We start from the raw sequence: 15,191 nt of genomic DNA on the forward strand, positions 1-15,191 counted from the left end.
AGACAATATTCACAAAGTTTTTTATCCGGGAACTGAACGTTAGCCAGGAGTATGCTAGGGAGTGGCGGTCAATTTGCATGCCATCTGAGCCTCACTTGGACGTTGGCCCTTCTTCCGAGGTAGTGGTGGTGTAAGAGATGAGTCTCCCATGGATCACGCAAGCAGGGGATCCCAGTGTAGGAAAGGCAGCACATAAGAGGGTAAATGCCATTTTCCCAATGTTCAGAAGGGTCAGTCTATCGTATCTGATGTGACAATCAGCTACTTGAACAGAAAATGTTAAGGAAATCGTAGGAATTAGTAGTATACTGTAGATTTGGAACAGCTAATGCAGAACAAATTGGAACATTACCAATACTACTACAGTACCTTAAAACTGAGTATTAATTCCTAATATTTATCGACAGAAGAATTCATCCGCTCACATTCTCTTGACTGTGAATGAACAGAATTAGCAAACACCTAGTGCAGATAATGGACTGCCTTCATCCAATGCTACTGATGATTGCATCCTCCAGATCTTCATTGTAACATTCAGATGATTCCTGATATCTTCAAATTCTTCATAGTTTCTAACTTGTTGAAATAGTGAAATTGTTTCACTTTCACTCTTGCTGGTGAACGCAGCAGGCCAGGCAGCATCTCTAGGAAGAGGTACAGTCGACGTTTCGGGCCGAGATGCTGCCTGGCCTGCTGCGTTCACCAGCAACTTTGATGTGTTGCTTGAATTTCCAGCATCTGCAGATTTTGTGTTTGCGTTTCCAAATTATCTCACTGCTTAATTCTCGCCAACTGTCAGCGACAAAAATCACTGCTTTGGAACACAAACAGACGCAACGGATACTACTTAAAAACTGAAGCATGGCGTTGTGTCTAACAAACTCACACAACTGACACTAGCTAGAGGTCTCCTGTCCTAATTAAGCAGCATACTGTCCCAAAGAAACAAAGGAAATCCTGGCTATTTTCTCAATTAATTTCAGCTGCCCTAATTAACCGATGGCCTAATTAACCTGAATCCACTGTACTCCAAATGTGGTCTAAGAAAAGTTTTACACAGCTGCCTCAAGACTCCCCAACTCTTATACTGGACACCCTCCCTGTAAACTGCCTTGACCAGGTTATCTACTTGTGTTGCCAATTTAAGACAAGCAATGCAGATGCACGCCAAATTCACTCTGTATGTGCTCCTTACATTTGACCTCCCAAAGTGCAACACCTTTCACCTGTTCAGATTGAAGTCCAACTACCGTTTCCCTGCTCTGAATTCCAACTGATCTACACCCTGCAGAATCCCCTGATAATGTTTCTCATCGCAACTCTGCCAGTTTCTGTATTATCTGCAAGATCACTAATAACCTCACTCCTCTGGATTTCCAGATTCTGCAGAAACCTGTGTGGATGAGTTTGTGCCTATGAAAACTTGCTGAACATTCCCAAACCAAAAGCCATGGATGAACCAGGAGGTCTGTAGTTTGCTGAGGGCTATATCTGTGGCATTTAAGTCTGGTGACCCAGGTCTGTATAAGAAAACCAGTTACCACTTACTGAGGGATATTTCAAGAGCCAAGAAACAATTCTGGGAGAAGTTGGAGGTGACATTAGAAACATGTCAACTCTGGCAGGGTTTGCAGGACATTACTTCCTACAAAGCAAAACCCAACATCATGAATGGCAGTAATGCTTCAGCACTAGACGAGCACGATGCCATTTATGCTATCTTTGAAAGGAAGAGTAAAACCAAAGCTGTGATGGTCCCTGCAGTATCTCAGAGGCCCACGTCAGGCTGTCTTTCAAGGTAAGGCTCTGAAAACTCACTTCTACAGTTGGAAGTTACCACCTGCTTCAAAAGGGCAACAATTATACCAGTGCCCAAGAAGTGCAGTGTGAGCTGCTTCAATGACTATTGTCCGCATGGCTTACATCTACGGAAATGAAATGATTTCAGAAGTTGGTCATGGCTAGAATCGACACCTATCTCACGTAAGACCTAGATTCACCTGCAATTTGCCTATCAACACAATAGGTCTACAGCAGGTGCAATCTTAATAGCTTTCACATGGCCTTGGAACACCCGAGCAATACAAACACCTATGTTGGATGCTCTTCATTGACTATAGCTCACCATCATTCCTACAGTCCTGATCGAAAAGCTATGGAACCTGGCCTCTGTACTCCCCTGTGCAATTGGATCCTCGACTTCCTAACCAGAAAGCCACAATCTGTCTGGATTGGTAATAAAGTATCTCCTCCTCGCTGACAATTAATACTAGTGCACCTCAGGTTTGTATGCTTAGCCCAATTCTCTACTCTCTCTATTTCTCCCTTTCTCTTCACCATTTACACCTCAGACTTCAACTACTGCACAGAGTCTTGTCATCTTTAGAAGTTTTCGGATGACTCTGCCATAGTTGGATGCATCAGCAAGGGAGATGAGGCTGAGTACAGGGCTATGGTAGGAAACTTTGTCACATGGTGTGAGCAGAATTATCTGCAGCTTAACGTGAAAAAGACTCAAGAGCTGGTGGTAGACCTGAGGAGAGCTAAGGTACCGGTGACCCCTGTTTCCATCCAGGGGGTCAGTGCGGACATGGTGGAGGATTACAAATACCTGGGGATACGAATTGACAATAAACTGGACTGGTCAAAGAACACTGAGGCTGTCTACAAGAAGGGTCAGAGCCGTCTCTATTTCCTGAGGAGACTGAGGTCCTTTAACATCTGCCGGACGATGCTGAGGATGTTCTACGAGTCTGTGGTGGCCAGCGCGATCATGTTTGCTGTTGTCTGCTGGGGCAGCAGGCTGAGGGTGGCAGACACCAACAGAATCAACAAACTCATTCGTAAGGCCAGTGATGTTGTGGGGATAGAACTGCACTCTCTGACAGTGGTGTCTGAAAAGAGGATGCTGTTCAAGTTGCATGCCATCTTGGACAATGTCTCCCATCCACTACATAATAGACAATAGACAATAGGTGCAGGAGTAGGCCATTCGGCCCTTCGAGCCAGCACCGCCATTCACTGTGATCATGGCTGATCATCCACAATTAGTATCCAGTTCCTGCCTTATCCCCATAACCTTTGATTCCGCTATCTTTAAGAGCTCGATCCATCTCTTTTTTGAAAGCATCCAGAGACTTGGCCTCCACAGCCTTCTGGGGCACAGCATTCCACATATCCACCACTCTCTGGGTGAAGAAGTTTTTCCTCAACTCTATTCTAAATGGCCTACCCCTAATTCTTAAACTGTGACCTCTGGTTCTGGACTCACCCATCAGCGGGAACATGCTTCCTGCCTTCAGTGTGTCCAATCCCTTAATAATCTTAGATGTTTCAATAAGATCCCCTCTCAGTCTTCTAAATTCCAAAGTATACAAGCCTAGTCATTCCAATCTTTCGACATATGACAGTCCCACCATCCCGGGAATTAACCTTGTGAACCTATGCTGCCCTCCCTCAATAGCAAGAATGTCCTTCCTCAAATTTGGAGACCAAAACTGCACACAGTACTCCAGGTGTGGTCTCACCAGGGCCCTGTACAGCTGCAGAAAGACCTCTTTGCTCTTATACTTAATTCCCCTTGTTACGAAGGCCAGCATGTCATTAGCTTTCTTCACTGCCTGCTGTACTTGCATGCTTGCTTTCAGTGAGTGATGTACAAGAACACCTAGATCTCGTTGTGCTTCCTCTTTTCCTAATTTGACTCCATTTAGATAATAACCTGCCTTCCCGTTCTTACCACCAAAGTGGATAACCTCACATTTATCCACATTAAACTGCATCTGCCATGCATCTGCCCACTCACCCAGCCTGTCCAAGTCACCCTGCATTCTCATAACATCCTCCTCACATTTCACACTGCCACCCAGCTTTGTGTCATCAGCAAATTTGCTAATGCTAGTTTTAATTCCCTCATCTAAATCATTAATATATATTGTAAACAGCTGCAGTCCCAGCACTGAACCCTGTGGTACCCCACTGGTCACCACCTGCCATTCCGAAAGGGACCCGTTAATCCCTACTCTTTGTTTTCTGTCATCCAGCCAATTTTCAATCTATGTCAGTACTCTGCCCCCAATACCATGTGCCCTAATTTTCCCCACTAATCTCCTATGTGGGACTTTATCAAAGGCTTTCTGAAAGTCCAGGTATGGCTCTCCCTTGTCCATTTTCATAGTTACATCCTCAAAAAATTCCAGAAGATAAGTCAACCACGATTTTCCCTTCATAAATCCATGCTGACTCAGACCAATCCTGTTACTACTATCCAGATGTGTCGTAATTTCATCTTTTATAATTGACTCCAGCATCTTTCCCACCACTGACATCAGGCTAACCAGTCTATAATTCCCTGTTTTCTCTCTTCCTCCCTTCTTGAAGAGGGGGACAACATTAGCCACCCTCCAATCTACAGGAACTGATCCTGAATCTATAGAACATTGGAAAATGATTACCAATGCATCCACGATTTCCAAAGCCACAATTTCTAATGTACTGGTTGGGCACAGGAGTACATTCAGTCAGAGACTCATTCCACCGAGATGCAACACAGAGCGTCATAGGAGGTCATTCCTGCCTGTGGCCATCAAACTTTACAACTCCTCCCTTGGAGGGTCAGACACCCTGAGCCAATAGGCTGGTCCTGGACTTACCTCCTGGCTTAATTTACACATTACTATTTAACTATTTATGGTTTTATTACTATTTAATTATTTATGGTGCAACTGTAACGAAAACCAATTTCCCCCGGGAACAATAAAGTATGACTATGACTATACCCATGACTGAGTGGCCCAGCATAGTTCAAATGCCATCTATAAATTTGCTGATGATACAACAATTCTTGGCAGAATCTCAGACAGAGAGGTGGTTAAATGGTGTAGCAGCATGAACTGTGCACTCAGTGTCAGTCAGACCTAAGAGCAGATTGTGCACTTCAGAAAGGGCAGGACAAACGAACACCAACCAATCCTCACAGAGGAATCAGTTCCTGGGTATCAAGATCTCTGAGGATCTAATCTGGTCACAATATATTGATGTAGCTATAAAAGGTAAGTCAGCGGCTATATTTCATTTGGAGTTTGAGAAGGTCTGGTTTGTCACTAAAACACTTGAAAACTTCTACAGATGTACCATTCTGACTGGCTACATCATTGTCTGGCATGGTGGTGAGGGGAAGGTGGTGGCTTACTGCACAGGATTGAAAGAAGCTACAGAAAGTTGTTAAATTCAGCTTCGGTACTAGTCTCCATAGTATCCAAGACACCTTCAAGGAGTGCTGCCTTAGAAAGGTGGCATGCATCATTAAGGACCCCATTAACCCAGGACATAACCTCTTTTCACTGTTACCATTAGGAAGGGGTATAGAGGCCTGAAGGCACACACTCGGCGATTCAGGAACAGTTTCTTTCCCTCTGCCATCTGATTCCTAAGTGGACAGTGAACACATGAACACTATCTCACTTTTATTATTTCCGTTTTGCAGTAATTTTAATTTATTTAATGTACATATATACTTCCAGTAACTGATATACTTTTTTACTATATCATATATACAAATTACTATATCATATACAAATTAGCCAGAGAAAGTGGCTCACCTGAGGACTGGGAGAAATTCAGAGTTCAGCAGAGGAGGACAAAGGGCTTAATTAGGAAGGGGAAAAAAGATTATGAGAGAAAACTGGCGGGGAACATAAAAACAGACTGTAAAAGCTTTTATAGATATGTAAAAAGGAAAAGACTGGTAAAGACAAATGTAGGTCCCCTGCAGACAGAAACAGGTGAATTGATTATGGGGAGCAAGGACATGGCAGACCAATTGAATAATTACTTTGGTTCTGTCTTCACTAAGGAGGACATAAATAATCTTCCAGAAATAGTAAGGGACAGAGGGTCCAGTGAGATGGAGGAACTGAGTGAAATACATGTTAGTAGGGAAGTGGTGTTAGGTAAATTGAAGGGATTGAAGGGATTGAAGGCAGATAAATCCCCAGGGCCAGATGGTCTGCATCCCAGAGTGCTTAAGGAAGTAGCCCAAGAAATAGTGGATGCATTAGTGATAATTTTTCAAAACTCGTTAGATTCTGGACTAGTTCCTGAGGATTGGAGGGTGGCTAATGTAACCCCACTTTTTAAAAAAGGAGGGAGAGAGAAACCGGGGAATTATAGACCGGTTAGCCTAACGTCGGTGGTGGGGAAACTGCTGGAGTCAGTTATCAAGGATGTGATAACAGCACATTTGGAAAGCGGTGAAATGATCGGACAAAGTCAGCATGGATTTGTGAAAGGAAAATCATGTCTGATGAATCTCATGGAATTTTTTGAGGATGTAACTAGTAGAGTGGATAGGGGAGAACCAGTGGATGTGGTATATTTGGATTTTCAGAAGGCTTTTGACAAGGTCCCACACAGGAGATTAGTGTGCAAACTTAAAGCACACGGTATTGGGGTTAAGGTATTGGTGTGGGTGGAGAATTGGTTAGCAGACAGGAAGCAAAGAGTGGGAATAAACGGGACCTTTTCAGAATGGCAGGCGGTGACTAGTGGGGTACCCCAAGGCTCAGTGCTGGGACCCCAGTTGTTTACAATATATATTAATGACCTGGATGAGAGAATTAAATGCAGCATCTCCAAGTTTGCGGATGACACGAAGCTGGGTGGCAGTGTTAGCAGTGAGGAGGATGCGAAGAGGATGCAGGGTGACTTGGATAGGTTGGGTGAGTGGGCAAACTCATGGCAGATGCAATTTAATGTGGATAAATGTGAAGTTATCCACTTTGGTGGCAAAAATAGGAAAACAGATTATTATCTGAATGGTGGCCGATTAGGAAAAGGGGAGGTGCAACGAGACCTGGGTGTCATTATACACCAGTCATTGAAAGTGGGCATGCAGGTACAGCAGGCGGTGAAAAAGGCGAATGGTACGCTGGCATTTATAGCGAGAGGATTTGAGTACAGGAGCAGGGAGGTACTACTGCAGTTGTACAAGGCCTTGGTGAGACCACACCTGGAGTATTGTGTGCAGTTTTGGTCCCCTAACCTGAGGAAAGACATCTTTGCCATAGAGGGAGTACAAAGAAGGTTCACCAGATTGATTCCTGGGATGGCAGGACTTTCATATGAAGAAAGACTGGATGAACTGGGCTTGTACTCGTTGGAATTTAGAAGATTGAGGGGGGGATCTGATTGAAACGTATAAGATCCTAAAGGGATTGGACAGGCTAGATGCAGGAAGATTGTTCCCGATGTTGGGGAAGTCCAGAACGAGGGGTCACAGTTTGAGGATAGAGGGGAAGCCTTTTAGGACCGAGATTAGGAAAAACTTCTTCACACAGAGAGTGGTGAATCTGGAATTCTCTGCCACAGGAAACTGTTGAGGCCAGTTCATTGGCTATGTTTAAGAGGGAGTTAGATATGGCCCTTGTGGCTACAGGGGTGAGGGGGTATGGAGGGAAGGCTGGGGTGGGGTTCTGAGTTGGATGATCAGCCATGATCATAATAAATGGCGGTGCAGGCTCGAAGGGCCGAATGGCCTACTCCTGCACCTATTTTCTATGTTTCTATATATTACATTGAACTGCTGCTAGTAATTTAACAAATTTCATGACATATGCCAGAAATATTAAACCTGATTCGGAGGAATGGTCTAAAATTGCTCCTCGCTGCTGTGCAAGTCTGATCAGCAGCTATAGGAAATGTTTGGTGGAGGTTATTGCTGATAAAGGTGATTCTACCAGTTGTTAAATAGAAGGGTTCTCACACTTTTCCCAGCCTGGACTGTGAATGATTAAACAATATGTTCAGGGCATGAAGGGATACGGGGAGAAGGCAGGAGACTGGGGCTGAGAGGAAAATTGGATCAGCCATGATGAAATGGCGGAGCAGACTGGATGGGCCAAATGGCCTAATTCTGCTCCTATATCTTACAGTATTATAAAGATGTGAAAAGAACAATTATGTTATTAGTTTAGGCAGATTGTGTTTGCCTATAATTGTAACTTAGATGAAGATCAAACCACATCTTATGAGTAATTAATGCAGAGAACCAGGTAATTGCAAAGGGTTCACAAACCTTTTCTTGCAACTGTACTTCACCCATTTCTAACAGTGATTTAACAGCATCACGACAGGAACTGAATGCTTCAGCTTGAACTTTATCAAGGGGTTTAAAAGCGCTAGTGCAGCTGAACCACAAGCAATACATCCATAATCAAAGACAGATCTGATTCAAGCAATGTATACTTGTTTAAGTGACCACCTGCTCCCACCCCGATCACAACCAGCTAAGCACCTGAGTATATTAGGGACGTTTTTAACATTTCCCGAGAATTTTATTCACATTCATCTGCTTTGGTAGCCTTGCGTCTATTCACAAACTTATCAACTTTACCACTCACTCTTCTTTAAGAAATTTAACATATAACTTGAGATCAATTGTGGGTGTAATGTTCCTTTGATAAAAACAAATAACTTGACTCTTTGAACCAGAAAATTTAAGCCCCACCAGCGTCCCACTCTCCTACTTCATCAATAGCTTCCTGCATTTTCCGAACTATGTAATTTATATTCCTGCCGCCATTCCGCACTGCACCATCAGCAGATAAAACGATCTGAAAATGTCTGACCAACATTTAAAAAGAAAATCACTTAATCCCTTTCCCTTTCCCTTCCCCTGCTCCCTCTCTCACCTCTCCGAGTCTCAGGCCGCTATTCCCGGTGACGTCACGCAGGATGACCCCCGCTCCGGGCCGCGCCTGCGTAGAGCACCGCTCCCAGCGGGAGGAGACGGAGGGGAGGGAGAGGGGGCATACAGGAGGGTAAGGAGGGAAAGGGATACGGAGGAATGGAGATAGAGGGAAGGGCAGTGAGGGATAATTCAACCAATTTGCCCCGGGATCAATAAAGTATGACTGTGACTATGGGAGTGAGGGATACGTTGAGAGAAAGGGAGTGACTGTTTGAGAGGGAGGGAGAGAGATGGGTGGGAATGAGTTCAAGAGAGAGCCGAGAGACAGTGCGGAAAGGAGGGAGGGAGAGAGGGGAGTGCGAGAGGGGGGGATGGAAAGAGTGAGGGAGGAAGGGAGAGAGTGCGTTACAGAGCTATGGAGGGAGAGAATGTGAAAGAGGGGGGAGTGCAGGGGAGAGGGAGGGAGGGAGAGATTGTGAGAGGGTGGGAGTGAATGCAGGAGAGAGTGGGTTTGGAAGGGAGTGCAGGTGAGAGGTGGGTTGGGGAGTGAGGGAGAGATTGCGAGAGGGAGGGTGAGAGTGCAGGAGGAACAAATAGAGTGCAGGAGAGATTGCAAAAAGGAGGGAGAGTGCGTGGGAGAAGGAGGGAAGGAGAGGCAGCAAGAAAGAGTGCGGGAGGGAGAGTGGGAGAGAGATCGATGGGAGGGAGTGCGGGAAAGGGGAGAGAGATAGTGCGGGAGGGAGGCAGTGCACGAGATAGGGAGGGAGATAGTGCTGGAGAGATGGGTGGGAGGGAGTGCGGGAGGGAGATGGATGGGAGGGAGTGCGGGAAGGAGGGGAGAGAGGGAGGAAGAGAGAGATTGTGAGGGGAAGAGAGTGCAGGAGAGAGGGTGGGTGGGAGGAAGTGTGGGAGAGAAGGGGAATGAGGAAGAGATGGAGGGTTGCTGGAGTGCGGGGCTGAAGGAGGGAGGGGGAGTGCAGGAAAGAGGAAGGGAGGGACAGAGTATGGGAGAATGGGAAGGTGGCAGAGAGTGTGAAGGAGGGAGGGAGAGAGAGTGCAGAAGAGGGGAGAGGGAAGGAAAGAGTGCAGGAGAGAGGGAGAGAGTGAATGTGAGAGAGATTGGGGTTGGGAGGGAGTGCAGGTAACAGAGGCGACTTGGGATAGTGAAGGAGGGGGGGTTTGCGAGAGGGAGGGAGGAAGGGAGAGATTGCTAGAGGGAGGGAGAGAGTGTGGAAGGGAGTGCAGAAGAGGGGGAGATGGAGGGGGTGCGGGAGTGAGGGGGAGAGAGGAAGGAATTGGAGTGTGCAGGAGAGAGGGAGAGGAGTGAGAGTGCAGGGGAAGGGGATGGAGGGGGTGTGGGAGTGAGGGTGGTGTGTGGCTGAAGGTAGGAGGGAGAGGGAGGGAGAGAGCACAGAACAGCGTAAGGGAGAGAGCGCAGAACAGAGGGAGGGAGAGAGCGTGGAACAGCGTGAGGGAGAGCGCCGAACAGAGTGAGGGAGAGAGCGCCGAACAGAGGGAGGGAGAGAGCGAGGGGGAGAGTGCAGAACAGAGTGAGGGAGAGAGCACGGAACAGAGGGAGGGAGAGTGCGCAGAACAGAGGGAGGGAGAGAGCGCGGAACGGCGTGAGGGAGAGAGTGCCGAACAGAGGGAGGGAGAGAGTGATGGGGAGAGTGCAGAACAGAGGGAGGGAGAGAGCGTGGAACAGAGGGAGGGAGAGACCGCGGAACAGAGGGACGGAGAGAGTACAGGAACTGTCCCCACCTCCCCTGAACTGTCCACAAACCCCTGAAACGTCCACCTTGCACAGAACTTTCCCAACCTCTCCAGAACTGTCCCCTAACCCCAGAACCATCCACCCTTCCCAGAAATGTCCCCACCTCCCCGGAACTGTCTCCAAACCTCCCCGGAACTTTCCCCAAACCTCCCCGGAACTGTTCTCACCTCCTCGGAACTGTCCCCACCCCCCCCCCAACTGTCCCCGAACCTTCCCGGGACTGTCCCCACCTCCCCGGAACTGTCCCCGAACCTCCCTGGAACCGTCCCTAAACCTTCCCGGAACTGTCCCGAACCTCCCCAGAATTTTGTGAACCTCTCCAAATCCGACCCCACCTCTTAGGACCATTTTCAGCTCATATTACCATAGTACCTCCCCAGAACTGTTCCCATCCCCACTTCCGCAGAACATTCCCGAAAACTGTCCCCAACCCTCAGAACTATCTCCAACTCACAGAACCTTCCCCACGTATCCAAAACTGTCCCTACTTCTCCAGAAATGGGCCCAACATCCAGAACTGTCCCCACCTCCCCAGAAATGTCCCCAACCTCCCTAGAACTGTCTGCACCTCCCCAGAACTGTCTCCATCCTCCCAGAAATGTTGCCAACCTCCCCAGGACTGTCCCCAATCCTCAGAACAATCTCCACCTCCCCAGAACCATCCCCACTTCCCCAAAACTGTCCCCACCTCCCAAACTTCCCCAAAACTGTCCCCAACCCTCAGAACTATCTCCAACTCACAGTACTGTTTCCATCTGCTCAGATATGTCCCCACCTACCCGGAACTGTCACCACTCTTCCAGAAATGGGCCCAACACCCAGAACCGTCCCCATCTCCCCAGAACTGTCCCCAACCTCCCTAGAACTGTCCCTATTCACCCAGAAATGTCCCCACCTCCCCAGGATTCATTCTACATCCCCAGAACTTACTCGAACTTCCCCCAAACTGACTCCAACCTTCAAACTCTCTCAAACTCACAAAACCACACCACCTCCCTTGAATTGTCCTCACCCCCAACTATCCCCAAACCCCAGAACTATCCCAACCTCCCCAGAACTGTCCCCATCTCTCCAGATGTCACCACCTCCCCAGAATTGTCCCCACCCCACAAGAAATGTACCCAAACCCCAGAACCATCCCCACCTCCCCAGAAATGTCCACACATCTCCAGAACTGGGCCCAACCACCAGAATTGTCCCAACCTCTCCAGAACCATTCCCACCTCACCAGAACTGTCCCCACCTCCCCACAACTGTCCCCAACCCTTAGAACTACCTCAAACTCACAGAACCATCCCCACCTCCCCAGAATTGAACATGTCTGAATGACTGGTGTCCTGTCGCATTCACCTCAATAATAAGCAAATGCTTTGAGAGGCTGGTCAAGGACTACGTCTACAGCATGTTAGCAACCCAACTGGACCCCCTACAATTCGCCTACCAACACGACCAATCGACAGATGACACAATAACCACAGCTCTACACACCATCCTTACACATCTGCAGGAGAAGGATACTTATGTGAGAATGCTGTTCTTGGACTACAGTTCAGCATTCAACACCATAATTCCATCCAGGCTCGACAGGAAGCTCAGAGACCTCGCCCCTGACCCTGCCTTGTGCAGCTGGATCTTGGACTTCAGATCATCAGCAGGTTGTAAGAGTGGGCTCCCTCACCTCCATCCCTCTGACTCTCAATACAGGAGCCCCTCAGGACTGTGTACTGAGTCCCCTCCTTTACTCCCTGTATACCCGTGACTGTGTTGCCACCCATAGCTCCAATCTGCTAATTAAATTTGTCGACGATACTACATTGTTTTGCCTTATCTCAAACAATAACAAGGTGGTCTACAGGGAAGAAGTCATCTCTCTGACACAGTGGTATCAAGAAAACAATCTCTCCCTCAGTGTCGCAAAAACAAAGGAGCTGGTTGTGAATTACAGGAGGAATGAAGTTAGGCTAACCCCTATTGACATCAATGGATCTGGGGTTGACAGGGTAAACAGTTTTAAGTTCCTCAGCATCCACATCACCGAGGACCTCATGTGGTCTGTACACACCAGCTGTGTGGTAAAAAGGCACAACAGTGCCTCTTTCACCTCAGACGGTTGAGGAAGTTTGCTATGGGCCCCCAAATCCTAAAAACTTTCTACAGGGACACAGTTGAGAGCATCCTGACTGGCTGCATCACTGCCTGGTATGGGAACTGTACCTCCCTTAATCATAGGACTCTGCAGAGAGTGGTGTGGACAGTCCAGTGCATATGTAGTTGTGAACTTCCCATGATTCAGGACATTTACAAGGACAGGTGTGTAAAAAGGGCCTGAAGGATCATTGGAGATCTGAGTCATCCCAACCACAAATTGCTGTAGCTGCTACCATCCGGGAAACGGTACCGCAGCATAAAAGCCAGGACCAACAGGCTCCAGGACAGCTTCTTCCACCAGGCCATCAGACTGATTAACTCAAGCTGATTTGAGTGTATTCTATGTTACATTTACTGTTCTATTTATTATAAATTACTATGATTGCACATTGCACATTTAGACGGAGATGTAACGTAAAGATTTTTACTCTTCATGTATCTGAAGGATGTAAGAAATAAAGTCAATTCAAGAACCCACAGAACCATCCCCACCTCCTCAGAACTGTCCCCAGTCTCCCCAGAATCGTCCCCATCTCCCCAGAACTGTCCCCACCTCTCTCAGATCTGACCCCAACCTCTCATGAACTATTCACAATCCCCCAGAACCGTCTCCATCCTCCCCAGAACTGGACCCAACTGCCAGAACTGTCCTCAACCCAGAGAAACATCCATAACCCCCAGAACCATCCTCAGCCTCCCCAGAACTGTCCCCAAACTCCCCAGAACAGAACTGTCTCCAACCCTCAAATATCCCAAACCTCTAGAATCATCCTGGATAAATACATGGAGCTTAGAAAAATAGAGGACTATGGGTAACCCAAGGTAATTTCTAAAGTAAGTATATGTTCAGCACAGCATTGTGGGCCAAAGGGCCTGTATTGTGCTGTAGGTTTTCTATGTTCTAAACAAGTTCTCCAGTCTGTCCTGATGTAGCACTGCCATGACATTTTACCTTACTAGAATTGCCACCCCTCCTCCTCTAATCCCTCCCACTCTGTCACATTTTAACCTAACCCCAGAATACTGAGCTGTCTGTCCTGCCCCTCCTGCAACTAAGCCTCAGTCGTGGTGAGAACATCCTAATTCCAGGTATTGATCCATGTCCTGAGCTCATTCACCTTTCCTACAAAACTTCTTGCATTGAAATGTACACGGCTCAGGACACTAGTCACAGCATGCTCACCCTTTTGATTCCCGGTTTTGTCTGAGGTCTTACCAACATCTGTCTCCACAATGTCTCTGGCACTCTGATTTTCACCCCCCTGCAACTCTAGTTTCAACCCCAACATGTAGCATTAACAAACTTTCCTGCTAGAATATTCCCCCTTCTTCAGCCCAATCAACTTCTCAACTCTTTATTTCACTCCTCCCCCTCCCAGTCTCCCTCCCTTCCCCCTACCTTTTGAACCAATTCCTCATCTTTTTTTCCCCAGTCCTGCTGAAGGGTCTGGGCCTAAGACGTTGACTGTACTCTTTTCCATAGATGCTGCCTGGCCTGTTGCGTTCCTCCAGCATTTTGTGTGTGTTGCTTGGATTTCCAGCATCTACAGATCTTTCTCTTGTTTGTGCTAGAATATTAGTCCCCCTCAAGTCCAGGTGCCAACTGTCCCTTCTGTACAGGTCCCACCTTCCCTAGAAGGGAGCCCAATGATCTAAAACTCTTATGCCCTCCCTGCTACACCAACTCCTTAACCATATGTTAAACTGTATGTAAAATTCACTACAAATTTGGCTCGTTCGCCTGCTCTGCTAACAGCCACGTGACTCGGCAGTGAGAAGGCCACCTTTCATAAACAATACACGTCTCGGGTTGGTAAACAATACACATCTAGGGTTGGTATGATTTGGGGTTCAACCAAACAGGAAAGTTGGGATGTTCCAATTAACAGAACCTCGAATGAACAAATGCTGTGTAAATACTGCCCATACACAATTATCAGTCAGCAAGAAATAACAGATCGTACTCTGCATAAAGTTAAAAAGAAATATATTTATTAATTTCAGTTTTATCATACAGTTATTAAGAGAAGAAGATAAAAGTAGAAGTGCCCATTGCAGTTAAACCAGACTAAATGTGCCCATGACATTGGAGGTCATATCTTCCAAAAGTTGCGTAGAACCATTACTCACAGCACTGAATTCTCATCACCAGACACCAGTACAACTTCCCAACTTGGACTCCTTTGTCTTGCGAATCTCTCCTTGTAATCTCATCTTCCCGTCAGATCGAATCCTATGGTCATCTCTCTTGACCTTCTCTTCTCTGCATCTCCCACCAAAAGACCACAAACCCCACCAGTGTCCATCACAAATCTTCTCCCAATTCCACCATCCTGATTAGCTGACACAACATTACTAAGTTGAACATCATAACCCCTTATCTTTATCTGAAACCAAAACATTCTACCAGCAGAACACACTACTTTTACAGAAGGCTACTAAATGAAAGATCCCACAGCATTAGCAGTAAAAATCCTAAGTGTGTCCAGGACGGATTCCTGTCACAGTATGTGGACAGGCCGACTAGGGGGAATGCCATACTAGATCTAGTACTAGGTAATGAACCAGATCAGGTCACAG

At 46.9% G+C, this 15,191-nt stretch overlaps 1 protein-coding gene across 5 annotated transcripts in view; it reads right to left on the reverse strand.

The window, feature by feature from the left end:
- Positions 1–15,191, reverse strand: part of mynn (myoneurin) — a 467,776-nt gene that overhangs the window by 133,521 nt on the left and 319,064 nt on the right. For 3 of the 5 annotated variants that reach the window (XM_063045223.1, XM_063045224.1, XM_063045222.1), the window contains exon 1: positions 8,691–8,727. The exons of the other annotated variants lie outside the window; for them this stretch is intronic. The gene's annotated coding sequence lies outside the window, so the exon portion shown is untranslated. Of the gene's footprint in view, positions 1–8,690; positions 8,728–15,191 lie in introns of those variants that run through there. 5 annotated transcript variants of the gene reach the window in all.

This window comes from Mobula hypostoma, chromosome 4 (assembly GCF_963921235.1).
Source record: "Mobula hypostoma chromosome 4, sMobHyp1.1, whole genome shotgun sequence".
In the NCBI taxonomy this organism is placed as follows: Eukaryota; Metazoa; Chordata; class Chondrichthyes; order Myliobatiformes; family Myliobatidae; genus Mobula; species Mobula hypostoma.